Here is a 27,347-nt window from a genome sequence, read left to right as displayed (position 1 = left end):
ACAGAGATCTCATGGAGCCCTGACCATCTGGCAATGACAGTCATCTCACAGGAGGTACCCAGAGGTACACAAGGTAACACTTCGAAACTCAGCATATGTGTTATCAAAACTATTGTTTGGGGGGCACCAATGTGATCTTTCAATATCTTAATATTATGCAGCTGGATATAAAAGACTATGAATATTTTTAGTAAGGTAGCTCTTTCTTTTTATCTCATCCTTACTTGTTTCATGAAATAGTCCTTTTCCCAAATGAAAAAGAGCGAATAAGTTTGGAGGAGGAAAAGACCACGGATCTGAATAGTGAAATTCTCTCAAGGCTTCGCTGCTCACTAATCCTGATGCTCTGAAGAGGAGCTGCAGCACTTGGATTTTAATTCAGTCCATTAATAAATGAATTATGCAATTAGTTGATATAAAATTAACTGGATTCATAACGCATGTAGAACTAACTGGGTCAGCCTGCATCTGTATGACTGTAATGTGCCTAAATGAATATGCCATCAAAGGACATGCAGTGGAATGGTGAATCAAATCTGTCTGCAGTGGAGAATCGTGCCTGCCAGCTGCCGAAAGTTCTGCAGATACAGCCTTGGTCTGAGTTGGCAGGAGAAACAAAAGCAGCACAATGCCGGACCCCAAGTGGCACTCTCTCCACTACAGCAGCATTGTTCTCCCCAGATGAGCTTGGACAGAGATCAATAAATCCCGAATCCTCCTGGGCAGAAAAGATGAGCAATTGGATTTGGATTGGGACCTATCAATCAATCCTAGCCAAAAGTGGTTCGGGCAGCACAAAATAAAAATCTCTTGTGCAACACAGTCCTTCCCTGGGATCTACAGTTTGACTGACCCAGATGCAAAATCAATCAAAATACTCAATCCTATGCTATCTAATTCCAGCTGGAAAATGTAAGCCAATAAAACATTCAGTTGTGGTTTGTGGGTGTGACTAATCAATTCATGTCTGGGGATTTGTCTTATAGTTGAGGCTTTGGTGATCAAGTTAAGGTTGGTATCAGAAGCTCACTGATATCTGTGACCAAAGCTTGTGTGGGGGGGGTAGCGGGGGGTGTGCATGTGTGCATGTGTTTCCTCCATAGGAAGAGAGGAAATCTCATGAGAATTTCTAAATTTAATATACTTAATTTTGTATTTGAAGTTTTCAAAAAAATTTTGGAATTCCTGGGACTTTCTGACTCAGAACCTGTACTTTAACAAGTGGTCCACATGATTTACATGTACATTCTGTCTGAGAAGCATGGCTGTAAAGCATTCCATATTCATTTTTTTTTACAATGTAATGGTTTATTTATTTTTAATTAGTTTATTTTTTAAGAATTTTATTTTGTCGATATACAATGTGGTTGATTATTGTGGCCCATCACCAAAATCTCCCTCCCTCCTCCCTCTCCCCCCTTCCACCCAACAATGTCCTTTCTGTTCACTTGTCATGTCAACTTCAAGGAATTGTAGTTGTTATGTCTTCTTCCCCCCTCCCCGGTTTTTGTGTGTGTGTGTGAATTTATTTATTTATTTTTAGCTGCCACCAATAAGTGAGAACATGTGATATTTCTCTTTCTGTGCCTGACTCCTTTCACTTAATATAATTCTCTCTAGGTCCATCCATGTCGTTGCAAATGGCAGTATTTCATTCTTTTTTATAGCTGAGTAGTATTCCATTGTGTAGATATACCACATTTTCCATATCCACTCATCCAATGATGGACATTTGGGCTGGTTCCAACTCTTGGCTATTGTAAAGAGTGCTGCAATGAACATTGGGGAACAGGTATACCTTTGACTTGATGATTTCCTCTGGGTATATTTCCAGCAGTGGGATAGCTGGGTCATATGGTAGATCTATATCTTCAATTGTTTGAGGAACCTCCATACCATTTTCCATAGAGGCTGCACCATTGCAGTCCCACCAACAATGTATGAGAGTTCCTTTTTCTCTGCAATCTTGCCAGCACCTATCGTTCAGAGTCTTTTGGATTTTAGCCATCCTAACTGGGGTGAGATGGTATTTCAGTGTAGTTTTGATTTGCATTTCCCGGATGCTGAGTGATGTTGAGCATTTTTTCATGTGTCTGTTGGCTATTCATATATCTTCCTTAGAGAAATGCCTATTTAGCTCTTTTGCCCATTTTTTAATTGGGTTGCTTGTTTTTTTGTTGGAAAGTTGTTTGAGTTCCTTGTATATTCTGGATATTAATCCCTTTTCAGATGTATATTTTGCAAATATTTTCTCCCACTCTGTTGGTTGTCTTTTAACTCTGTTAATTGTTTCTTTTGCTGTGCAGAAGCTCTTTAGTTTGATATAATCCCATTTGTTTATTTTTCCTTTGGTTGCCCGTGCTTTTGGGGTCATATTCGTGAAGTCTGTGTCCAGTCCTACTTCCTGAAGTGTTTCTCCTATGTTTTCTTTAAGAAGTTTTATTGTTTCAGGGTGTGTATTTAATTCTTTAATCCATTTTGAGTTGACTTTAGTGTATGGTGAAAGGTATGGGTCTAGTTTCATTCTCCTGCATATTGATATCCAGTTCTCCCAGCACCATTTGCTAAGGAGGCAGTCTCTTCCCCAGTGTATAGGCTTGGTGCCTTTGTCAAAGATCAAAATGGCTGTAGGTGTGTGCATTGATTTCTGGATTCTCTATTCGATTCCATTGATCAGTATGTCTGTTTTTATGCCAGTACCATACTGTTTTGTTTATTATAGCTTTGTAGTATAGTTTAAAGTCAGGTAGTGTTATGCCTCTAGCTTTATTTATTTTTTATTTATTTATTTTTTTTGCTCAGTGTTGCTTTGGCTATGTGTGGTCTTTTGTTATTCCACATAAATGTCTGGATATTTTTGAAACAATCACTGTAATAAAATAGGATATCAAGAGCCCTTCTTGTCTGAGAAGGTCCTGTGATATGATATCTCATGATTGGTGCTAAGATATTGACATCAGCATCCTTAGAAGCACCATTAGACTGAGAACATACTGGACATGTGATCTGGTCTGGGCTTCAGCGATGATTAGCTGCATAAATAGCCCCACCTCTAAGGTCTGTTTCTTTATTTATACAATGGGAAGGTTAGACCACAAAGCTAGTTCCCTGCCTGCACTACCTCCATCTATGAATACTGTAGTGAGGTGAGGCAGAATGACATTGTGTCATGAGTATGGGATTGAAATCCAGTGGTCTTTGGTCAGATCTAGTATCAGCCACTTACTAAGATGTTGCATTGAGAAATTTATTTAATCTCTCCCAACTTCTATTTCTTCAAATGTAAATTAGACACATTTTAAATGTTCAATTGCATGAATTTTAACAAATGTATTTTATGTAACCCAAACCCAATTAAGACATGGAGCATTTCCATCACTCACCAGTCCCTCTTAGCCACTATCCTGTGCTAGCAAACCAACAGCATGCCATCATGGTTAAGAGGGAGTGCCGCCTGGTGGGAGTGCTCCACTGTCTTGATTCAGGGGAGGGGTATTCACATGGGAGTACATTGCTTGAGATCTGTAGAACTGTGCCCTTGAGTTGTACAAATGAGACCATTTTATTGAATCTAAATTATACATCAATAGAGTTGATTTTTAAGGAAAAAAGTAAAGATGCATTGGGGGGTAAAAGAGTTCTTCTGCTGTCTTTCCAAGAGCAATTTTCCTAGATCTCAGAAGAAGAAAGTTAAAGTTTTAGAGCACAGGATGGTTACTCCTGAAACAGTTACTGGATTTATCCATCTCTGCAGTTGACCCGGGCCAGTGCTTTGCTAGTCGTTATATTTTTTGTAAGGGTACTAAGGTACAGCTTCTCTCGTGACCCATGAGTGAGGGCTGCTCTGACTCCTGTGTGGTGGTCCCCCCTGGGGCAGAGGCATCAAAAGTCTCCAGAAGAGATGGTCAAAGGCAGAGCACTGAGCCCTCCTCACAGAGCTGGGTGCCATCCTGCAGCTCCACACAGGGAATCGACACAAGAGGCAGGTACCTTCATTATGCTCTCCCCGAGCCCAGAGACTTCACATAACAGAAATGCTCACACATGAAACAGCTGCAGATTTAACCCCATGTGTCAAATGTGAAGCAGTGAGCAAGTTGCTAAAATGAGTTGCCACGAGCAGTTAGTCTCTGACCTGGGTTTATGATCAGGTCCAATTAGCAGGTACTACCTTGAAATTATAGAGCTAAAAGGGCACCTCAGAGATCATCTAGTCCAGGGACTTTCAAATTATTTTTAGCCATCACATGTTTTCTTCAAACCAAACCTTATACAGAGATGTAAACCAATAAAAGAGATAAACACATAGGTAATCTAGTGGGAGCAGAGGTGGGGATTCTGGTGCCCCACCCACCACCATCCTGTGACAAGTCTGGGATCTGATCCAATGCCCTTGTTTGATCGATTAGGAAACTGAGGCCCTGAGAGGTCATGGCTTTAAAGTCAGGCAGTGACAGAGGCAGGTCTAGAGGACTTCTGACAACCAGAAAAAATGGTTTTTCCACTATACGAAGCTGCCTCGGCTACTAGAACGAAAACTTATTGCTCTTGGCCACATGGTTTGCTCTGATCTGGGTTGCTCCATGAAGAATCTTGGGAAGTCAATGCAGAAGTCAGGCAGCTCAGATTTGCTTAGCAACCAGGTGCATCATTCACTAAGCATTCCCTCCCGCAGTCAGCACTCTACTTTAGAGAATTCAGTACCACTCAGACTGGAAAGAAAAAGTGCCTTTGTATCTCAGGAGGAAAGGGCCTGCCATTGGAAAGAAAGGAGGTCAGGAAGCTCTCCTCAGTGAGAAATATATGCGACCCAAGGTGGGGAGTGAGGGGCAGAGGTCAGAGACAGGTGGGGGACTGATCGAGGCCCCGTGGTGTCTAGTGTCCCGGAAACACCTGCAGGTCCATCTCAACCTCCCATACTCCCTCTCCCTTATGCTTAATATCCAAGTAAACCACTAACACCTAGAACCCAGGGCCCACAGAATTAGGTGAAGGCCACTGTATTAGTCCATTTCTGTTGCTTGTAACAAAATACCTGAAACTGGGTAATTTGTAAAAAAAATAAAATTAACTGCTTATAGTTTTGAAGGCTGGGAAGTCCAAAGTCCAGGGAACACATCTGGTAAGGGCCTACAGCAACTCAGGGCTCACATGGCAAATATGGCAGGGCAGAGAGAGAGCTAATGCCTCACTCCTCACCCTTTTAAAGCCCTCAGAATCATACCCATGACCACCATTAAATCACCAATGGATTTATCCTTTACTTGGGCATGGTCCTCACAATCTAATCATGTCTTCAAGACCCCACCTTTCAATTACCTTAATTAGATTTTCAACCCTCTTAACACTGTCACAGTGGGGACCAAGCCTCAGTGAGTTTGGGGGACATCCAATCCACAGCAGCCACAGTTACGCTTTCTTCATGTCCTAAATGGCTTCTTCAACAGGCTCTCCAAGAACGAGCTCTGGGAAGAACAGCAACTGAGCCACGTACCTCAGCTGGTGCCTCCTTAGACCCCACAACCTAACTGGAAAATGTGATCATTCTACCTCTGAAAATGAGGGGCCTCACATCACCCAGGGCCACCATTCTGCCACGCTTTCCTCCCTGAACCACGCTGGAGAGCAGGAAGCTAGATTACTGTCCGCTCAGTGTTGTCTGATGGCTCTGGGTTAAAGCTGTCTACAGAGAGTCAAAGCTCCTGCTCCACCTGCCACCATCTCCTGCTCCTTGTTCTACTTTGAGGTAACTCGCATGTGCCCTGGAAGGAGAAACGGGTCAATCTGAATGAGTAGCAACGTGTTCCTGCAGCACCAGTTGCTGGAACAGCTGTGGATGTGCCCTGGTGTTTGAACCTGGAAGACACTGAGGTGCCCTCGGAGTGCCCTCAGTCTTGTTGTTGCCAACTTTGTGCCCTACTCTCTACTCCAAATGCCCACCAGCCTTCTAATGCCTGACTTTTTTCTGTCTGTGGTAAGCTTCCCACAATGCTGAACTGGGAAGCAAAGCATACCTAAAATGATCCTAGGAAAAGCTGAATAAGCCTCCCTTACAGTGATGGAGGGATCTGGAGCTTGTGGAGAACCAAATCCTCACACTTGTTTTAAAATTTCTATCCTGGTGTCTTATCCTGGACCAATAGCTAATGAAAGCAGAGGAAGCTCCCAAAAGGCATTTCAAAATGAGCTAGTCATGTGCTGAGGAGCACGGCTGGATCCACCTGAGTACAGAATCAGCTGGGCCTGATTGCCCCACATGGTCTTCACTGTTGCCAAATGTGCCGATGGCAGTACAGAAATCTCCAGGTCTCCAGACAGGCCTTACCCAATATGATAGGCAAAGCCACATGGCTGCTGTAATGGACAGCAACATTAGCGTGCATCTCCATCACTGCAGAGAGTTCTGTTGGACAGAGCTGCTCTAGACCTTTGTTTCGTCATTTATCCATCTATCAGTAAATATGTGAGTATCTACTGGGTGGGTGCTAGTGTGCTAGGCACTATGTCTGGTTCTCAGATTACAAGATCTAACTGGAGAGGCTGGGGAAGGCCGCAGAGAGGTGGTGATTTACCAGACTCTCAAAGGTTGAATAGTTCTTTAGGTGGAACGGGGTTGGGGAGATAGTGCCTTACAGGAAGGAGAACTAGCACATGCACAGTAACACCTCTCCCTCCATTTGTTTCTCTAGACTCTGCATTGGTCAGTTCTCAGTACTTCTGCTGAATTCCTTTACTTAGTTATTGACTCTACTCTCCAGCTGGATAAGTAAGATTCACCTCACAGGACAATTTTAAGCAGCAAAATACAGAACAGGAAGATGTGTGGCACCAAGTGGGACACATATTAAAAGTTTGTTTATTTATTTTCTTTTTCAGATCCAAGACTGGAGGTCCTCAGTTACCACTCTCTGCCAAGTCTCCTTGCCCAGGTCCCGGCTGTGCAGGGCTACGCCTTGTGGTCAGCTCACGTTCTGCCTGGGTGCTGGGCTAGAATGCTGCTGTTAATTGCAGCTATTTCCAGCCCACAGTGAAGCCTTCTTTTCTCTTCCTTGCTTTGCTTTGCAGCAGGTGGTTCTCGTTATTGTGCAGTGAGGTGGTGGCAACAGACGCACTGGCACGTGCCATGTGGTTCACCAGCCACGTGTTTTATGCCCAGAGGCTGTGGGCAAACTCTACTAGTCTTGCAGTCTGGACTCTTCTCTAGTTAACCTTTAGCCTCCTGGGGCAGAAAAATGTCAGGAAAAGGCATGAACTATGGAATCATAACCAATACGGAGTCTCAGCTGTGTTGCTTATCAATAGCCTGAGCTTGGACAAGTTACTCATTCTCTCTGCACTTCAGGTTCCTCATCTATCAAGTGGGTGCTGTAGTCCATTTGTGTTGCTGTGACAGAATACTACTAATTGAGTAATTTATAATGAACAGAAATATATTGACTCAGTTCTGGAGGCTGGGAAGTCCAAGAGCATGATGCTGGCATCTGGCAAGGACATTCTTGCTGTGTCATCTCATGATGAAAGGCAAAAGGGCAAGAGAGAGCAGAAAAGAGACAGAATGGTCCAAACTTGTTTTTGTTTTTGTTTTTTTATAAGGAACCCACTCCCACAATAAGAAGCCCACTCCTGTAATAATGTCATTAATCTATTGATGACAGTAGAGTCCTCATGGCCTAATCACCTCTCATCAGGTTCCACCTCCCGACACTGCTGCCCTGGGGATTAGGTTTCCAACTCATGCCTCTTGGGGGACACATTTAAACCACAACAATGGGATAATGCTCTCCAGCTGATATGTCTGTGGTAAGGAGTGATAGGATGACATACAGCAGGCACCTAACACAGTTCAGCACTCATATTCAATGCTGACTTTTTTCCCTTCTGCTGTTAGGAATTCAAAAATTCTAGTGCATAAAAGCAGCTCTCAACAGATCATCATGTTTATTCCACAGTCACATATTCTTACTTCTATGTGCCAGGCACTCTTGTTGCATGGACTTTGGTTCTCATCTGAGCCTCTGAGAGAGGCACTATCATCCTGATGTGGAGGTGAAGACAATGGAGGTCAGGGAGGTGCAGTGACATCTCCAGAGTCTCACAGCCAATGGTGGACAAGCTGGGATTCCGTTTCCAGCCTCCTGTCTCTGAGCCTCCCCTCCGCCCCTTCTCTGCCCAACCCACAGCTGCTTCTGAGGAAAGAACAGGGCAGTGCAGGGGTGGTTTTCTCTGTTGTAGGCATGTGTGTGCACTCCACACCTGACATACGGGGAGCCAAAGAAGAGCTGGAGACACCGAGAGAGGCACTAATGGGAAAACAGTGCGGCAGGCCCTCTGGGAACATATTCTTCACCAGGCAGAATGATTGGGGTGAGCTGTTTGCCAGAGGAGCTGCCACTCAGGGAACAGCCCGGGTAACTAGAGTTGAACATGATGACTTCACACAAATGAAACGACCAGACAGGAGCAGCTCGAGCAGGGAGGAAAAGCCCCTTGTCCTTTTCACTGCCCATCCCCTGGGCCCTCTTGCTTGCCCTAGTTAGATACCCAATTGCTTCCCTCAGTCCAGGCCCACTTTATCACCCAGAGCAAACTTTAATTATCAAAACTTTCAGCCACCTACTGCTGATTCACCTGTCCCTCCTGAATCAGCAGAACTGGGAGAGATGCGCCCTCCAGAGAATCTTGCCTCTGGCTCTGCTCCTGGAGGTGCTGGTGATGATGTCATGGCTGATATTTAAAGCACAGGTCCTGAAAACTCCACTTTCACATTCTATATATAGTGCCTTTTGTCCAGTGTCCACTCGGTAAGTGCTCATCTCATACAACATAACCCTTAGACGTAGTGCAATGGTCTGGGCTCTAATTTCAGGGGGTGTTGGAACCTCAAAATAACTTCTCTTTAGATAAAGATGTAGAGTTAATCTTCACCAATCGGGAGTTCGGAGCAGGTAGCAGTTTCTGAAAAGGGGTGGGAAGTACCCACATACCAATATGGACTGTTTGCTAGTAATCGCTTCTACAGTCAGTCCGTGGTGAGAGGTGTCCCATGCAATGTAATTAGTGTGGATCTGTTACATTTATAGAGCACTTTAGATTTTTTAGTTTATATATATGGATATACAAGCACTTTACAGATATGAATATATAAACATAGGAACGCTTTACATATATAAATCCATCTGTTTCTTTAGTAACTCTGAAAAATAAAATAGGGATTATTATCCCCATTTCCCAGATACGAACACTGAGACACAGGGCAGTAGTCATACAGCTGGTTCACTGTGGGCCAGGACTAGAGCACTGTGACCAGTCCTCATTCATTCATTCATTCATTCATTCTGCCTATATCTACAGAGTGCCCAGCATGTACTAAATGGGATGCAAAGTGACAGGCACGCAACAAGAAGCAAAACACACAGAAATCTCTTTTCTGCAACAGAGCTGTGTGAGACAGACAACTAACACGACACAAAAGTACATGGAACGTCATGTTGGAAGGTGAGAGGGAGTCGGCGGAGGTGGGAGGGGGTGGTCATTGTAGCCTCGATGAATGGAAGCAAAGAGACTGGGGACCTGGAGGAGGTGAGGGATGTTCTGTCCAAGCTATACGTTTCTGCAGTTTGTGTTCCCACCCTGAGCCACAAGTTGTGCCCAGGAATGCTGTCTGGAAGATGAATGGGCAATGTGTCAGAAGCTGAGAATTCCTCTCTGCTCACCCCAACCAGCAGCCGGGGTCACCTTGCCCGAGGGTGGCTTCTGAACGGCAAAAGAACAGAGGCCAAAGCTGGGCCCAGCACTGTCGTTCCTCCTGGGGACATGGTCCTAGGATTCAGAAAACAAAGGGACACCTGTGTCACCAGAGGAAAGTCATAATGAGAAGCAGAAATGGAAACAGTGGGGGTGAGGTTTTAATTAGCAAAGGGGAGCGTCCAGCGAGAGGGACTGCCCAGCTTCATGATGAGCGCAGCGCGTCCAGGGGTCCCACTCCCGCAGCTCGGGGAGCCTTGCGGTGTGCCCTCCCCCTTTGCTCTCCCCCTCACCTCCTGGGAGGCTGGTCCTTGCCTTTCCCTGGACACCCACGTGCTCAGATTCCTCAGCAACTGCTCAGTGCCCTGTTACCCATCAGTCCACACTTGGTTTAACCCTTTTCCCTCTTCTTTTGGCCTTCGGTTCTCTCTCAGCACACCCGAACCTCTCTTCCCTGCTCTCTGTTCCTGTGCTGTGGGGCCAGGTCCACAGCCTGTCAGCCATTTATCAATGCATTGGAACTGTAACTCAGGTATTGATCTGTGTTTGTTGGTTTTTTTTCCTGTAAACTCGGGCTGTAAAGGTTTCATTAGCCTGCCTCACAGCCATTACATCAAGTAATAGGAAACATCCATCTTCCTCGGGCTTCACTTCTGCACCCAATGGAGATCGGTTTGGAGAGCGTTAATCAAGCTATGAAAATCATTGGCAGCTCATTCCTTTATGATGAAAAAGCTGGTTTGCAGCCTCACTGGTCTATAGGGGCCCAACACCTTAGATATCTACTGCAATTATGGGCTGTGTGGTTCCTGCTCGGGGAGTTTATTCCTCACCTAATGTCTGGATGCAAATCCCGTTCCTCACTGTAACGCAATTTCCTGAGTCATGTGCAGTGAGAACAAGGCATGGAGAAGGCTGGGCTTCTCTGCAGAATCGCAAGGGAGAGCTGCCGGTTGCCGCCATGGCTCCCTGCCAAGGCCAGACCTATACAGAGATGGGTTGCCACACTGAGAGAATGATGCTAGTTCTAGAATGGAAGTGTCATTCAACAGTTAGGACCAGACCCTGGAGTGGGACGGCCTAGCTTCAGAGACCAGTTTTGCCACGTGCTAGCTATGCGTCCTTTGGGAAATTACTTTACAGCTCTCTGCCTCTGATTTCTCATCTGTAAAAGGGGAATGATACTAATAATGCCTTGCTGAGAAGATTCTTGACAGACTGACAGGACTTAATACATGGAAAGCCTTTAGAACACTGTCTGGCACAGAGTACATGCTCAGTCCATGTTAGCTTTGTGTCCTGTTTCACACAGCAAGCATCCGGATGCACACACATGAAAGACATGGGGAGTAGGAAGCAGAAGAAACTAGTCACTCAAAATATAGTCAGAAGAGTATGTACATTATGTTGTATTAGTGGAGCAGAAGAGAGTTCAACGTGCCCAGAATGAATCAAAGCAAATGCAGCAATAGGTCATCATTGAATCACAGACTGATTTACTCTCTCACTCAGCATACGCTGCATCACCTATAGGGGGTACTGTGCACCTCAGAGAGTACAGAAGGGCTGGAGTGCAATGGGCTAGTGAGACCCGAGGGCCATAAAGACATCAAGCCATGACACCAGGTGGAGGAGCAACGGCAGGCTAGTCCCAGGGATTGATGGGGAGACAGGGGAGGGGAGTCTGAACCAAGAAATTTGGCTTCCTGGAGGAGGTGTCAGGCTAAGCATAGCCTTGAAGTACGTGAGAAGTTAACCTGCGAGGAGTGGGGGGGCTGGATGGGTACTGCAGGGACATGGGGTACCAGGGGCAGAAGATGCAGAATTGAGAAATGATGGAGTTACCATGAAGTAGGTTGAGGTGGTTGGAGCATGAATCGTGAGCAGGCAGTCAGAGGGGAAACAGGTCTGCAGAAGCATCGTGGTAGGTCTCACGGACCAAATCATCAGCTTGAACATTATCGTGTGGATCATGGGGGGCATCCAGGAGATTTAAGCAGAGGATTTAAGCTCTTCCTCTGGAGTATGTAGAGGTTGGATGTGAGAAGAACAAGACCAGGAGGAGAGAAACCAGCTAGGAGCTCTAGTCCAGTGCCTCGCCATTGCTCTCTGGGGTTATGCTGCCTTCTGTCTCTCACAGGAAGTGACATTTCATCTGACTTGATGGACGAGAACTCATCTGCCTTGACATGATACGAGTAAAAAGCAGCCAGGCCAGAGGCCGCCAGGTGCAGGTCTTAGGACAGGAATGTGCTTAGGAACAAAAAGGAGCATAGGGTGGTCCCAGGAAAAAGGTGGAGGTGAGGAGGGAGGGTGGGGCAGATCCTATCAGTCCCTGTGGGCCCTGGTAAAGAGTTTGGATTTGATGTCAAGAGTGATGTGAAGCCAACACAGGGCTTTAAGAGGGGGGTGGATACTCTGAGGCTAATGCAGTTCTTCTGAGACATTCTGGCTGCTCTGTGGTTAGTGGAGGCAGGGGGGGTGGGAAAGGGCCCCAGCTGGGAGGATACGGGGGTGGCCCAGGCATCTGGGGCCAGGGTAGTAGCAGAACACATTCTGGGAAGGGCTGGAAAATGTGGGAAGTGGATCTGAGATACAGGTCTAATTCTACCACAAGCCCATGAGGTAAATATTAGAAACTCCATTTTCCAGATGAGGAAACTGAGGTGCAAAGAGTTTGAGAAACTCATCCCTGCTCACAAAGCTTCCAAACCGGCCTTCCCTCCGAATAGTGCCTTCTGTGATGTTTTTTCTGCAGCCTTAGAGGGAGCATCTATTCAGTAGGAGGGGCTGGACATATGGTGAAGGAAATAAGGGTAAACGCCTATTGAGAAAAGAGCTAAGAATAATCTAAAGCTCCTTATTAACCATCCATAGCTCACACACTGATCTGCTCCCTGCAAACATATTTGCTGTATTCTTCCCTTTCTGACTTAAGCTTTGCTGTTTATTACCCAAGTCTTTGAAATCTCTTGAATAGGAGAGAAAAGAGCTTCTATCCCCAGGCTGTCAGAGGGGGAGCTCCAAGCAGCACACAGCAGACAGGAAAGTTTTTGGAAGTCACCTGTCTTATCTTGAAGATTTATGTGGATGCTCTACTCTGCTTCACAAACGCTACTGTGTTTATTTTCATGTTTGTAACTGTGTTTTAAATTGCAGTCAAGTATCAGTACTTGAAGGTACAGGATTTTTTAAAAAATAACTTCCAGAATTATCTGTCATAATATTATGGGTACTCTGGTGATTATTAGAGACCGGTAAGGGAAGGAGGTTGGGGGGATAGTGAGAGGATGGTGAATGGATACAAAATTGTAGAGAGGCACAAAGAATAAGATCTAGAGCTCTATAGCAATATAGGGAGACTACAATCAACAACGAATTACTGTGTAACTTCAAGTAGCTAGTTGAGAGGGTGTTAAATGTTCCCAACACAAAGAGGTGCGAATGGTTGAGGCGATGGACGTGCTAAACACCCTGACATGATCATCGCACACTGTATAAATGTACCCAAATATCACGTTGTACTCCATAAATATGTATGGTTATCATGAGTCAATTAAGAAAAAATAAATTAAAAAGAAAAATATTTCAGAGACAGAGAAGATTAGAGGTTACCAGAAACTAGGTGGAAGGATTTATGAGAAGTTATTGCTTAATGGGTACAGAGTTTATGTTTAGAATGACAAAATAGTTTTGGAAATAGATAGAGCTGGTGGTCACACAGCATAGTGAACGTAATTAATTTCACACAATTGTATGTTTAAAAATGCTTAACATGGCAAACATTATGTTATATATATTTTACTATAATAAAAATGATAATAATATTATGGATACTTTGTATTGTCACTCACTATATGCCAGGCACTATTCTGAGTGTGTTGCACTTGCTACCTCACCGAGAAGGTAGGTTTCATTAAGTCATCTGTAGATGAGGAATTGGGGGCTCAGAGCAGGAAGTGACTTGCCTATTGACACACAGTGCAGGGTCAGGCTTTGAGCTTAGATGTCTGTGTGTGTGACCACTGCTGCATTTCCCCTGGGGAATGGTAACAAGGCTTCAAAAGTACGGATCTAGATGGTGTCTAAAAGTTCACACAAAAAAATATCATTCCTCGTAGTTCAGGTGGATTGGCCACAGAATGAGCTCAGCCTTCAGTTTTGGGGGCTTTGAGGCAAGAAGATGACAGAGGAGAGGCTGAGAGGAAACAGCTGACGTGATGCTGGGACTGCCCTGGAAGACAGTAGCTGGTAGGTCAGCAGTCCTGTCCGAGAGTCTGGTGAAGGCTCAGACTGGTGCATGCTCAGCATAGCCGCAGCACCTGGGCTTTCTGGGCTCAGGGAATCATCTACATGCGGCAGGACCCAGCTAGAGGCTAAGGAGCAGAGGTCCATTTTCAGCCTTTGCTAGAGATGGTTGGTCTCTTACACAGCTCTCTTACACAGCCCAGTTAAACAGATCATGGTTTCGAAAACAAACATTAGCTCCAAGTGGAAAACCAAGAAATACACCCTCCACACTGGACAGTATGCGGGAATGGTTGGGAAGAGGGAAAGGAGGCTACAATTTAGTGGGCTTCTGGGGGCTGCAAGCCTCTCCCAAGTCCATGATGGCACAGTGTCTGCACCCCACCCCGTGACACGTCTGATCTTGCCCTTCTGCTTCCAGCATCGCCCAGGTCTGGCTCAGGAGGTGGGGAGGTAAGAATGCACTGGGTTAGGAAGCACAGGTGGGTATGGGTGAGAGATGCTGAGAAAGACAGCAACCAACATTACCTAAAAATTCTCTCCTGTTTTATAGCAGAGAAGGGGTATGTGCAGACTTTCCTTTAACCCACCAAGGGTTAAAACCCCCTTCCCTGTGGTCTAAGCCTCCTGCAATTCTAACTTAAATTACAGCATGCTATGTGTCAGTTCAATTCATGTTTATATTTATGATGAAGAAAAACAGCCCCAGATTAGTCTCCAAAGAACAGCCTTCATGTGCTAAATACTTTTTTTAAGACAGAAAGCATTATGTCAAAAATCCATAAGGCTGTTGGCCACTTTTGTCCTTTTCTCCCAAAGTTTTGAACTGTATTCATGCAGGCCAAACAGGATTGGACACAAGATAGAGGGGGCTATATCTAAGGGCCCCCCTTTTCCAATAAATCTCTTGATATTTGCCATGCAAGTATCTTATTCCCCGCTGTCCTCCAGGCCTACTGGAAATCCAGCTTGGGCCACCTCCCACTCAATGAACTTGGAGCCACGATGGAGGCAAAGAGACAAATGAGTTCGTTTGCAATCTCAGGGCTCAGAGCACAGTCTCATTGCAAATTCAAAGTCAGTTAAAAGCCAGGAAGCACAGACTAAGGGTAAACTGTCAATAACCATCCTGGGAAAAGGTTAATCTGGAGCTTGAGGGAACTTGTGTGAGGGCTGAGTCCATTCAGAACAGGTCCAATATGCTAAAAAGCAGTCACTGCCTAGAGATGCAGGAGCACCAGACGGGACAGAGGATGGGTTAGAGGCAGGACAAATTCCTAGTAAATCACATCTTAACTGCTATTTGTTAATTATTGTTTATTGAGTTCATTTCCTATGCTAGGCACTGTGCTAAGTATTTTATATATATTTATATTTCGTGTGACATAACACCTCAAAAGAGTTGTGAGGAAGGAATCATTTCTGTTCTACTGATGAGAAAACTGAGACTCAGAAGATAAGTGAATTGGCCAAGATCACACGACTAAGATGTGCTGAAACTGGGTCTTCAACTCGGGTACGTGTGGTTACAAATCTTTCATCTTAGCCATTCCATTGTATTGTCTCCTTATACTGCTAGTAATAACTTCATCATTATTGTCTTGCGTTGATAAAACCTTAGATTACTTCAAATTTTGCATATGAACGTCTTGGGTTTCCTACCTGGTGTGAGTTCCATTAGAAGCGACAATTTTATGCTTCTCTAATGTCCCCCCAAGAGAAAAAAAAAATGCCTTAAATATAATAATTTGCTTTTTCACAGTAATTTACGACCTTTAAAACATTTCTATATATGTGTATTTCTTCACTGCATCCCTGTGAAAGAGATACGCTATTATTATCCCTAATTTACAGGTAAGGAAGCAGCAGTATATAAAGAGTTTCACTATGTGTCTCAGTTAGCAAATGGAAGAAAAAGATCTGACTTCCTTGTTCGTTTTACTTCTAGGCCAGTGTCCTTTTGTGTCAGGCACCATTAACTGTTAGCTGCCTTCCCAAAAGCCAGTGTTTGCTAACAGGCAGAAACTCACCTCACATTTGCTTAGGAATCAGCAGGGATCCTTTGATCTTAGGAAACAGCTCAGGTCCTAATCCAGACATGGGCATTCATTCTATTTTAGGCAATGAAATGTAAGCAGGGATGGTAGGTCTCCCTTCTGATAACAGAAATCCCCTGTTCTGTGCTATGTTTTCTAACTGGAATGCAGGACCTGATTCCTGGCACTACTGCAGCTGTCTTATGACTAGTAGGAGAAGGTCAATGGAATTGCAGACATGCTGACCTTGAGCTCTGATGTCACTGAGCTGCTAAATCACTATGAGTCAGTGTCTACCACCCACCACATCTTTGTTATAATAAAACATAGGATAAACCTCTGTTACTTGTAACTGAAAGATTTCCTACTGCTTTGGCTTTCCACTGCACCAATGGAATGACACTTGGCTGACCTAGGTTTGAAAGAACATGATCTATAAACATGCTTTGTACAGTATGGCCCGTCAGCAAATTCACTACATAAATGCAAATGTCATCACTGTTGTTACTGTTTTATATTAAACACTCCTTGATATGATTTTATATTCGTATTTGCATTTGAATTTCTAGAACTCAACTCCCTGCAATGAAATGTAAGCAGGGAGGGTTGTGCTGAGAGTAAAGGCTGCTCTGATCAGTCGTTTCAGAGCCAGGTGCTGAGCCTGTGGTTTGAACTGTTACTGTAGGTGAGTCTTTCTCTGCCTCAGTTTTGCTTTCCACACCAGCAAGACAATTTTCCCTCTCTAAGCTCAGAGTAGTGTGAAGATGAAATAGAGCTAGGAAAGAAAATTTAAAAAGCAATGAGGAGGGGAACTCACTTATTAAAATGATTATTATGTTTGAACACTTCGTGCAATTTCACTAACCAACAGCTTTTCAAGGTGAGTGCTATCCTCTCTGGAGACTGAGGGACATGTCGGGATGTGGCAGGGTAAGCTGAGATGTCTTAACCATTCCCACATCCAGCAGGGATTTGAGATGGGTCATTTGGGTCTGGTACCCCTCCCTGTCACCTGCAAGAGCTTCACAATGTGAAGCAGCCCAGGCAGGACCCTCCCAGGCTGGGCACCAGGCTGCAAGAAACAGCCAATGGAACTGATCTCTTGGATGGATGGAATGGGGATTTTTGAATCCTTATAGTGGCAGCATATTGAATTATAAGCATAAGAGGAATTTAGAGTGGAAATGAGCTCTGTACAGTCCACAGTTACATTGAGACCAGAGGAAGCTGCAAAACTTGTCAGGCACAGAAGGGAAAAGATTGCTCTAAGTGCAGAGAGAAGAGAAAGAATTTAGAGAAAACAGGATGAATGCGGAGCAAACTTCCAGAGGCCCAACAATACGAGAAGTAGCTCAATTAGGACTTCCACACCCAAACTTCCACACTCACCTGCCTCTCAGATTCTACGTGGCTTTGGATCAGTCGCTGAACCATTAAGAGAAGTGTGTTTAAACCTTTCTTGGGACCAGTACAAAATTGATGTGTAGACGAATAAAACACCTGCCCTCGAGGTGCTCAGTGTCTAATGTGGAAGCTCGAGCAGGCAAACCCACCAACGCCAAGTGTGGCAAGCAAGGCACCACCTTGTGACCTGCAGCTGGAGACTCTGAGCTTTACTCACCCTTTATTTCAATCAGTAAGTTTTTGTAAAAGACTGAGATATAGTTTTTTTTTTTTTTTAATGACAGAGAGAAAGAAACATGGAATTCTTCAAATGTGTACAGAGTGTTTAATGCACAGCCTATGACACATGAAGGAGATTGGTGTTCAAGAGTGCACGCTCCAGATCCAGAGGGCCAGGGTTGAATCCTGCCTCCTCCACTTAGGAGCCGTGGGGCTGTGGTCAAGCCACTGGGACGCTCTGCACCTTGGTGATTGAACCTACCTATGAGTAGTGGGGAGGACCCAATAATTAACATGTGCGACATTCTTAAAATGTGCCTGGCACAGAGTGAGTGCTCAGTAAATTTCAGCCATTAATAGGAACTGCTCCTCATATGGCAAATAGTTGTAGTAGTAGGGAGAGCGAGCTGGAGTCGGAAAAGCACAAACAGATGCAACTGGTGAGTGGTCATCTGTTAGGAAAACCCAGAAAGTAAGAAGTGACACAACCATGGGAGCACTACATTGTCAAGGGAGATGTCTATGATTTGATGAAGCTTGAAAAACTTTTAAGTTCTTGATTTTACTTAAATTTACACCCAGCCATGGCAGACCACTGTGCTCCTGAGAAAGTAAAAAAAATAAAAAAAATAAAATAAAAAAGGGATGCGGGAAGGCAAAGGAAAAGAAAACCATTATGCAGGGTACAATTTACTAAATCTCTTCAATTGCAACATTAAGTGAAGGCGGAAGTGGGATGGTGGCAAGTACCCTGATGTAATCTGAAGTGACTTTTCTGTTTGATATAAAGCCACAGAAAATGCACAGGGACAGTTTAAAGAACAAGCAAGGTGAGTGAGCTGCATTAAAATGGGAATGAAAAATAACCCAGAAAATGCTATTTATTGTAAAAATTGCCGGCATGCTTAGAGCTGCTTTGATCATCTTTACCTCAAAGAAAGCAGAGCCAACAAAGTGAAGTTTCAGAAAAGGGCAGCGAAATGATCAGAGACATAATGGGTGAAAGGAGGTCTTTATCCCTAGAAGGAAAGAAACAATCGGAAAAAAATTCTTTGGCCTAATGGAGATCTATTGGGTAATGAATGGTGAGCAGCGGCCATTCAGGTGCTGCCCTCTCTCCCCTGTCCCAAATCACAAGAATGAGAAGGAATTTGAAAGGACTGAAAATAGATAAATGGCCATCACATGTTTAAAGCCTCAACTGGGGAAACTGGCAGCTTCAGGGCATTTTTGAAGCAAACAATAGAATGACTTTCTAAGAAGATCAAAAGTTTTGCACTTGCCCAATAGCAACTCATCATCCAGGGGTGTTTGCTGAAAAACAGAGGGGCAACGGCCTGCACTAGACCCTCTGGAACAGAGAAAGCCTTCCCAGCGCTGTCCACAGGGGCAGTCCATTGAAATGGAGGCAGAGAGAAAATACAAAGACTGGATTTCTTTCCTCTTTGGAATTCAGAAAATGCAGTAGGATAGGGCTGAAGAGAAACATATAAACTTTGAATGATGTGAGGCAAATTACCCTACCCTATCCCTACCCCCTTCTTCAAGAAAGAAATGCCCCCTACCCCGTTCTTCAAGAAAGAAAGAATTCCATTTTGTCCTTAGCCACTCAAAGTTCACCCAAAACCAGCTACATCACCCTACAACTCCCACAGAGTTAGTTAAAAACCTTAGCCCCATTACAGATCCTAGAATCAGAATCTGCACTGTAATAAAATGCACATGTAATCTGCAGGTATATCAAAGTTTGAGGGTTTACTACAATCTCATGGCAATCAGAAAAGTTGGAGAAAATATTGGGTGGGCCCTAACTCCATTTGCTCACTGTAGGGACAGCCAGCTGTACTACCTCCATAAGCCTCAGTATCTTCATCCAAAAACTAGGAATTGAATCCTTACAAGTATTAAATTAGATAATGCACTTAAAGCATTTGGAAATGTATCTGACATATAATAAGAATTTAAAAATTGTTAGTGAGCGTGAAAGTTATAATAATTAATATTTATAATCATCCAACCACCAGGGAATGTGAAGCCGTGCTCAAGAGTTAGCTAAAATGTCATAAGAATGGAGAAACTACACAAGCAGTAAGAAAAAGACATAAGGACTTTGACTTCAAACATCCCAACTGTGAATGAGATGTGTAAGAGATGGAGCAGGGGACAATTCCTACACTGTTCCAGAGAACACAAATGGCTTTATGCAAAGCCTCACTGTGTATAGACTTGAGAGTCAGGTGGATAGTTACAAGTTAATTAAGAAAGACAATATGTTCGTGTGTGTGTGTGTGTGTGTGTGTGTGTGTGTGTGTGTGTGTGCGCGCGCGCGCATGCGTGCTTTCCTTGGTCACTTACCAAACATTTGGTATTGTTTGATTTAATCTTGAGGTTAATTAAGGTCAGTCTGTTGGTTTATTGTCTTCTAAGTAAGTATTTTGCTTTTTAATAAAAAAAAAACTGCATAAAAAATAAACTGGAATACAAAAACACCAGAAAAATACTCCATGGTAATCACCCAGAATATCTCACTCACTTTACCAAAATCCAACCCAAGATTCAAGTTATTCCTGTGATAAACATACTATCCCAACAATCAAGAAGAAATAACTCAGCAACAGTGATTGTAAAATAGAAAAAGCATACATTTTATGAGGCCCCAAATGCCCAAAATAGTGGTAGGGCTGATCACAATAGTAGAAGTGACATAAGTTGTTTCCAGGGATCACTGTAAGTAAAATTCTGGGAGAAGATGCAATTTGAGGGGGGTAGGGCAAGCAGGTCACCTGAGGCCAGTATGTCATTGTACCTGTGCCACAGCCTGAATTGGGCAGCTTAGTATACCATCTACGATGGAGTCATTGCAACCTCTAAGCTCATGCTCAACCCATTTAGACTCTCTTTGGAGTAGACACTTCAACCCATCCTTATTGTTAGACTAATTAATAGCATGGGTAATAAACAGCTGCCTGTTATTCCCAGATAGGTGTATACCTTTGTCAAAGGTCTTGGCTAAATCATCTTGATTGTCTCTAATAACAATGTTAACGACCCTCTGCATTAGCTTCAGGTTGTAAAACATCTCTCCTTGATGTTTATTCAATATTTTCATGAGAATTAGAAACATCTATTACAGACTCTAGGATACTGAAGGGTTCCTGGAACACAGTGCTATAATTCACACCAGAGGCTCAGCCAAAACCACAAGTTCTTGGAACCTGCTCTATCATCTCCCAGAAAGAGAGAAATGCAGTCCTGAGCGATCCCTGAGACTGTCAAGACTATTTCTCCCAAGGAATTTACAGACCCGCAATAGAAAATCATGGATTCCTAAATAAATTTGTGTGGTTCAGTAACTTTCTGGACAGAATCATTACCATGTGACGTAGGTGAGTTTTGCACCCAGACTGCCTACTCTGGTACTGAATTATGCTTCTTACCAAGGTGTAGATATGCAGTAGGACAAACAAGAACAATTTAAGTGTTCAGGAATAGGGATTAATCAAAACCTCAAAAACAGCCAAGTGCCTATACAGGAAATATTGAACAACCAATACAGGCGATTTGTTTTATAAAAGAACGTGTTCCCTATTACCACGCTGAGTCCTGGGGTTGTGAGAGATCCAGGAAGGTGAGTTAGAAAGACAGCCCCTTGAGAACTTCCTCCCAGAAGAACGAGCACATATCTTTTTGCTCATTCATTCAAAATCTCTTTGAACTTAGGAAGGAACTTAAGTCGTATCTGGACTTTTCAGAAGGCAGGACTTTTAAGTTCTAGTTCTTGTTTTTATTTGATCCAAAATTCTCTTGTGAAATCCACAAATGCCACTCTAAATAGCTGACATTTCTACAAAATTTTATGAAATTTTCACATTCTGTAACCTTCGGACTGAAAGGTCACTTGACATCTATCTCTCCCCCAGTCCAGACCTCTCATCCACACCCCACGTTGTCTTCACCCAATGAAATAACCTTACGTAATCTAACTGAAAATAGAAATAGTGATCTGCTGGACCTCTTCCCTCCCTCTGTCCTCATTCCAGATATCTCAAGTCTGTGCACAGCGACGGACTGCTATCAGCAGTATCACTACATCCTCTTATTGCTTGAACCTAATTTATCACTTGGAAATGTTTCATTTTCTGAATTACCCTTCCTATTACCAACACGTATTCACTTATTTATTCATTTAATAAATGTTTGGGGGCATCTATTATATTTCAGGTCTCAGTCAGCACCGTTGAAGGGCCAGACTCTAGGAGAGAGGAAGACCTAGAAGTCGCTTCGCAGAAGTAGCTACCCTTGTCAGCTCACTCTGTGACTGGGTTGATGTCGTCTGTTTCTATGGCAGTGGCTGCCAGAGAGTAAGGTAAATTACTCTATGGAAAGATAATGTTACGTTGTCTTCTATTAAAAAAAATCAAACATATTAAAAGACAAAAGCAAAAGAAATAAATACAACAGAAAACAGTCACAGATGATAGAGGTAAGGGTTTTCAGAAATGGACTTAAAATAGTTATACTAAATATATGCAAGAAAATGAAAGACAAGATAGAGAATTTCACTGGAGAATGCAATCTCTATAAGCATATCGAACACAAAATTTTGAACTGAAAAAAAAATCCCTGAAATTATAAACCAAACGAATGGGTTTTGCAGCAGATTGGACCTAACTAGTTTTAGGAGGCCAACATAAATTTTTTACCAGAAGCTTATCTAAAAATTACAAAAAAAAAAGAGAGAGAAAAAAATACACGCCATTCTTCTCAAAAATCAGTTTCAAAACTCCAAATAAAATAATATAATTCAGCACATTTGTAGACTAAGTAAAAGATATTCTATCATTTCATCAGATACAAAACACTTAATAATATTGAATAACAGTTTATGATTTAAAATAACACAAAAATCTTACCAAAATAGAAATAATAGGGAGCTTTATTAATCTGATAACAATTATCTCTAAAAAAAAACAAATAAAAAAAAACCTATAGCAATAACATTCAACAGAATTTTGAAAACTTTCCATTGAGACCAAGAGAAAGACAAAGATAACCATTATCATCATATTTATTCAACACTATTCTGGTAGTCTTAACCTGTGCAATAAGGCAAGAAAAAGAAAGGCATTAGGATTGGGAAAAAAAAAAGGAATAAATCTACCATTATTCATAGATAGCATGATGGTGATCCTAGAAAATTTAAAATAATCTATGAAAAGCAACTATTATAATTAATAAGTACATATAGCAAGTCAATGAACATGTGGCTGATTATACAAAAATTAATTATATTTCTATATATAAACAATAAGATTATGAAAATTACAAAAAACTATGTCATTCACACCATTATATAACATTAAACACTGAGGAATAAATTTAACAAAAGATGTCCAACATTTATACACAGAAAACTGCAAACCATTACTAAGAGAAATTAGAAAGAAATCTAAATACATGGAGAAATATACTATGTTTATTGATTGGTGATTTAATGTTTCAATGTTGTGAAGATGCTAATTCTTTTCCAATTTATGCATAGATTTCATGCAACCTGAATCAATATCTCAGCAGTATTTTTTGGTGGAAATTGACCACTTGTCATATTATCAGAATATGAAGGGCTAAAAATAACCAAGACTATCTAGAAAAATAAGAACAAAGTTGGAGGACTTAAATTGCTAGATATCATGACTCACTCGTTATTAGCTATAAAACAGCATTAATTAAGAAAGTGTAGTACATGCAGTAATGGATAAGGAGCCTCAAAATAAATACACACAAATAGAATCATTCAGTTTATGAAAAAGGAGACACTGTGGTGGACTAAAGAAAGCATAATCTTTACAATAAATGATGTTGGGTGAATTTAATACCAATGTTTGAAAAAGTCAAATTTTACTCTCTACCTTATATCACATATAGAAGTAAATTTCAGGTGGATTTTAGTTCCTAATGTAAAAGAAAAACAAAATAAATCTTCCATAAGATAAAAAGAACACTATCTACATCAACTTGATTTAGACAGATTTCTTTAAAAGGACATAAACAATGCTAACCTAGAGAAAAATATTAATAAAGTGAACTATGTTAAGATTAATAATTTCTGTTTTCATATTTAAGTAAACACTGAAGCCACAGAATGGGAAAAGATATTTGTGATATGTGTAATTGACAAAGGATTCATATCCAGAATACACAAATAATACTGTTAAATCAATAAAAAAGGTATAATCTCAATTTAAAGAGTGAGCAAAATATTTGAATATGCCTTTGACAAAATGAGATCTAAATTTCTAACAAGCATATAGAAAGTGCTTAGTTTTATTAGCAATAAGGGAAATTGACCTAAAAATAATGAAATATTATCAATTCTTACATTGAAAAGATCAATACCAAGGGTCGTTGAAGAGGTGGAGCAACTGGAATTGTAATTTGCAAGTTGTGCAAGTGTAGGTTGTTAAGATCACTTTGGAAAATTGTTCTGCTGTATTTACTAAAAGTGAATATATGACCCAGAAATTCCACACCTAGATAAATGCCCAATAGAAATATATACATGTAGGTACCAAGAGATATGTATGATAATTATCATAGCAGCACTATTTATAGCAGACACAAACTTGAAATAACAAAATATCTATTAACACTACAATGCTTAAATAAATTATGATAAGTCTAAGGACTGGAATACTATACAACAATAAGAATAAACAAACTACTGCATATGAAAAACATGAATGAACGCTACAGACATACTATACAGCACAAAAACCAAATACAAAAGAATACACAGTATATGATTCCATTGAATAATACCCAAACAGACAAAGCAAATTGATGGTGTTAAAATTCAGGATAGTGGTTGCCTCTGGAGACCTTGTAAGCAAATCGGAAGGAATACCAGGGGAGTTAATTTTCAAAACAGTGCTAAGTAGGATAGTACTATGGTATAAAAAAAGCAAACCAGTCTAGGTGTTAGATCACCTAGATGGGTTTGGGTTCCAGCTCTGACACTCACTAACTTGTGTATTTTGGCAAGTCATTTTTGTTTCTGTTCCTCATACCCTGAACTATAGTAAGAAGGAATTGGACTAGGTCAGCATTTCCAAAAGTACGCTCCAATGAACACCAGTCCAGCAGGATTCTCTCTCTACACCAGAAAGGATTTTATGATCGAATAAATTGGGGAAATATCAAATAATATGTCCCCCTCATAGAGATTTGTATTATACCAGGGTTTTTCAAATTGTAGGTCATAAAAAATTTAATAGGCCATGAAATTAATTGTGTGTTTCCATGAATATTTTTAAAATAAATTAGAATAAAAGATACCAGAGGCCTGTCTGTCTCATGTAGGAAGTATAGTGTTGATTTATGAAACTCTTAAGTTGTGTACGTATGTGTGCATATGCATGTGTGTGTGTTATTGCAGGTTTTGGCCAAACATGCTTTAGAAATACTGCACTCTACACTAGCATATTAAAGGCTCTAAATTATCTTTCGGTAAACAGCCCATTTAACTCTTTTATTCTAGCCTTTTCCAAATTTAAATGATACCTCCACATACACACACACACACACACACCCATTATTTTTTTCTTGACATAACACTTACTGACATGTTGTGAGAAATGATTGTTCCAAGAAACACATACCAGGAAAAAAATGCTGGTTTACGTGCTCTCATTAGTTCCTTTATACCCAAACATGCCATCATCCTGTGACTTGGGAAATGAGCAAGCCTGAAGTAACAGCACTGTCACCTGCTGGAGAATCCTCCCTGCTTACAGAAGAGCTCAGGAAAGTCTGCAATTTTTTCGTTCCCTTCCTACTTTCAGAATACCTTTGTCTTCTTACACACTTACACACCAGACTGCAAGAAGAAAAACTCCCTCTGCAGGCTCACTAACCAGGGCAAGGCAAACCTCTTTGCTGGATGAAGTCTGACAGGCATGCCAGGGAGTGCGAGTAGCCCAGGGTGCTGGTGGCTGCTGCTGATCACCCTGCCTGGTACCTGAAGCACCCCTGGGAGGCACCGCAGCAAAGCTCTTTGCTTCCCACGTGGTTGTTCCTTCCATTACATAAACACAGATGCTGCTGGAGACCATGAGAGGGCTTAAAACACAGCTGCCAGCTGCTCCCAAACTGGCATGTATGAGCAGTGGGATATCCCAGTATTGCCATCTTGAACCCAGACCCGAGACAGCTGAGTAACGAGCAGATGTGAGTGAAAAGAAAAGTCCCCAGCATAGGGAGTCCAGTTATTAAGAGCTTTGTTCCCCTTGCTGTCCCTCTGAGGCCAAGAAACCCCCAGTGCTCAGAAGAAGCGAGTCTCTGCCCCTTAATGCCCTTCTCTCCACAGACCCTTAGGTGAGACTCGCCTTCTGGCAACCCTGCTGTGGAATGACCCTCAGCAGCCTTTGGACACAGCTCGTGTGGCGTGCTCTAGAGGCCCTGGGTGACCAGCCTTCCCTCCAAGTCTGTGTGCCTCCCTCATGCTGCCACTGTGGCTTTTCCCTGCTTGGCTCTGGGCTATAACTCCCCACACTCTGTCCTTTTTGGCCCAACATAGTCAGCAAATAGAGTCATAAACTGCTGTAATAGAGTGGCAGAGAACCTTGCGGTAGAACTGCATACAAATGAGGAAGTCACGGGCACAGCCTCCGTCACTCAAGCCAGTCTGGCATGTTTTCCTCCCCCGTCCACCCTGCACAGCTGCTCAGAGGAGCCGCCTGTCCATTTCCTCTCAGCTCAGGCCTGGAGAGCCTGGAGCTGCTTCCCGCGCCCTTGACCCCTGGGAAGCTCGGCTAACCCTGCCTGTCACACAGACCACACTTACTCTCGGGTGAAATGGCTCTTCTTTTGTAAATCACTCAAGGCCCAACTCAGTAGCATCACTAAGTGTTCAACGCAGAATTACCCAGAATTAAACTCATGTTCCCCCAGAACACAGCCCGGAATAAGGGGTCACATTAAGTTTCCTCTCCAGAGTCTTTTGTCGCCATACCCGGTGCCCCTCTCTGCTTTCTCACTCTCCTGCCCTTTCTCTCCAAGCAGCTTTGTGGTCTGCACCATTCCATCGAATAGCTCAGGACAGGAGCACACATTTCCAGGTTAATACTCTCCTCAAATCAAGCTTCAGAAAAATGTACTTATTTGGGGTCAGAAAAGAATTAAAGAATTTTAGAATGTTAGTTGGCAGTTGCTTTTAGAGCAATAATCATTTGAATGTATAGCCTGAATAATGCTGCTAAGCATTGCCGTTTGTGTATTCTACAACTATAAAGGAAGGGGACATTGTTCCAAGTATCAAGAAAAAATGAGAAACGTGTCTGTTGTTTCCTACTGAGACAAACAGTTTCCCAAGAAATGGATATTAGTCAGGGTTCTCCAAATAAACAGAACCAGTAGGGTGTGTATGTGTGTGTGGAGAGAGAGAGACTTATCATAAGGAATTGGCTTACCTGTTTGGGGAGGCTGAGAAGTCTCCAGATCTGCAATCTGCAAGCTGGAGACCCAGGAGAGCCGATGTGTAGTTCCAGTACTGAGTCTGAAGACCTAAGAAACAGGACAGCCAGTGGTGTCATTTCCAGTCTGAAAGCCAGCAGGCTCGAGACCCAAGAAGAGCCAATGTTTCAGCCTGAGTCAAAAGGCCAAAATAAATAAATAAATAATGTCCCAGCTCAAGCCTCA

The sequence above is a fragment of the Cynocephalus volans genome, chromosome 4 (assembly GCF_027409185.1).
Source record: "Cynocephalus volans isolate mCynVol1 chromosome 4, mCynVol1.pri, whole genome shotgun sequence".
Taxonomy (NCBI): domain Eukaryota; kingdom Metazoa; phylum Chordata; class Mammalia; order Dermoptera; family Cynocephalidae; genus Cynocephalus; species Cynocephalus volans.
This window is presented reverse-complemented; position numbering follows the sequence as displayed.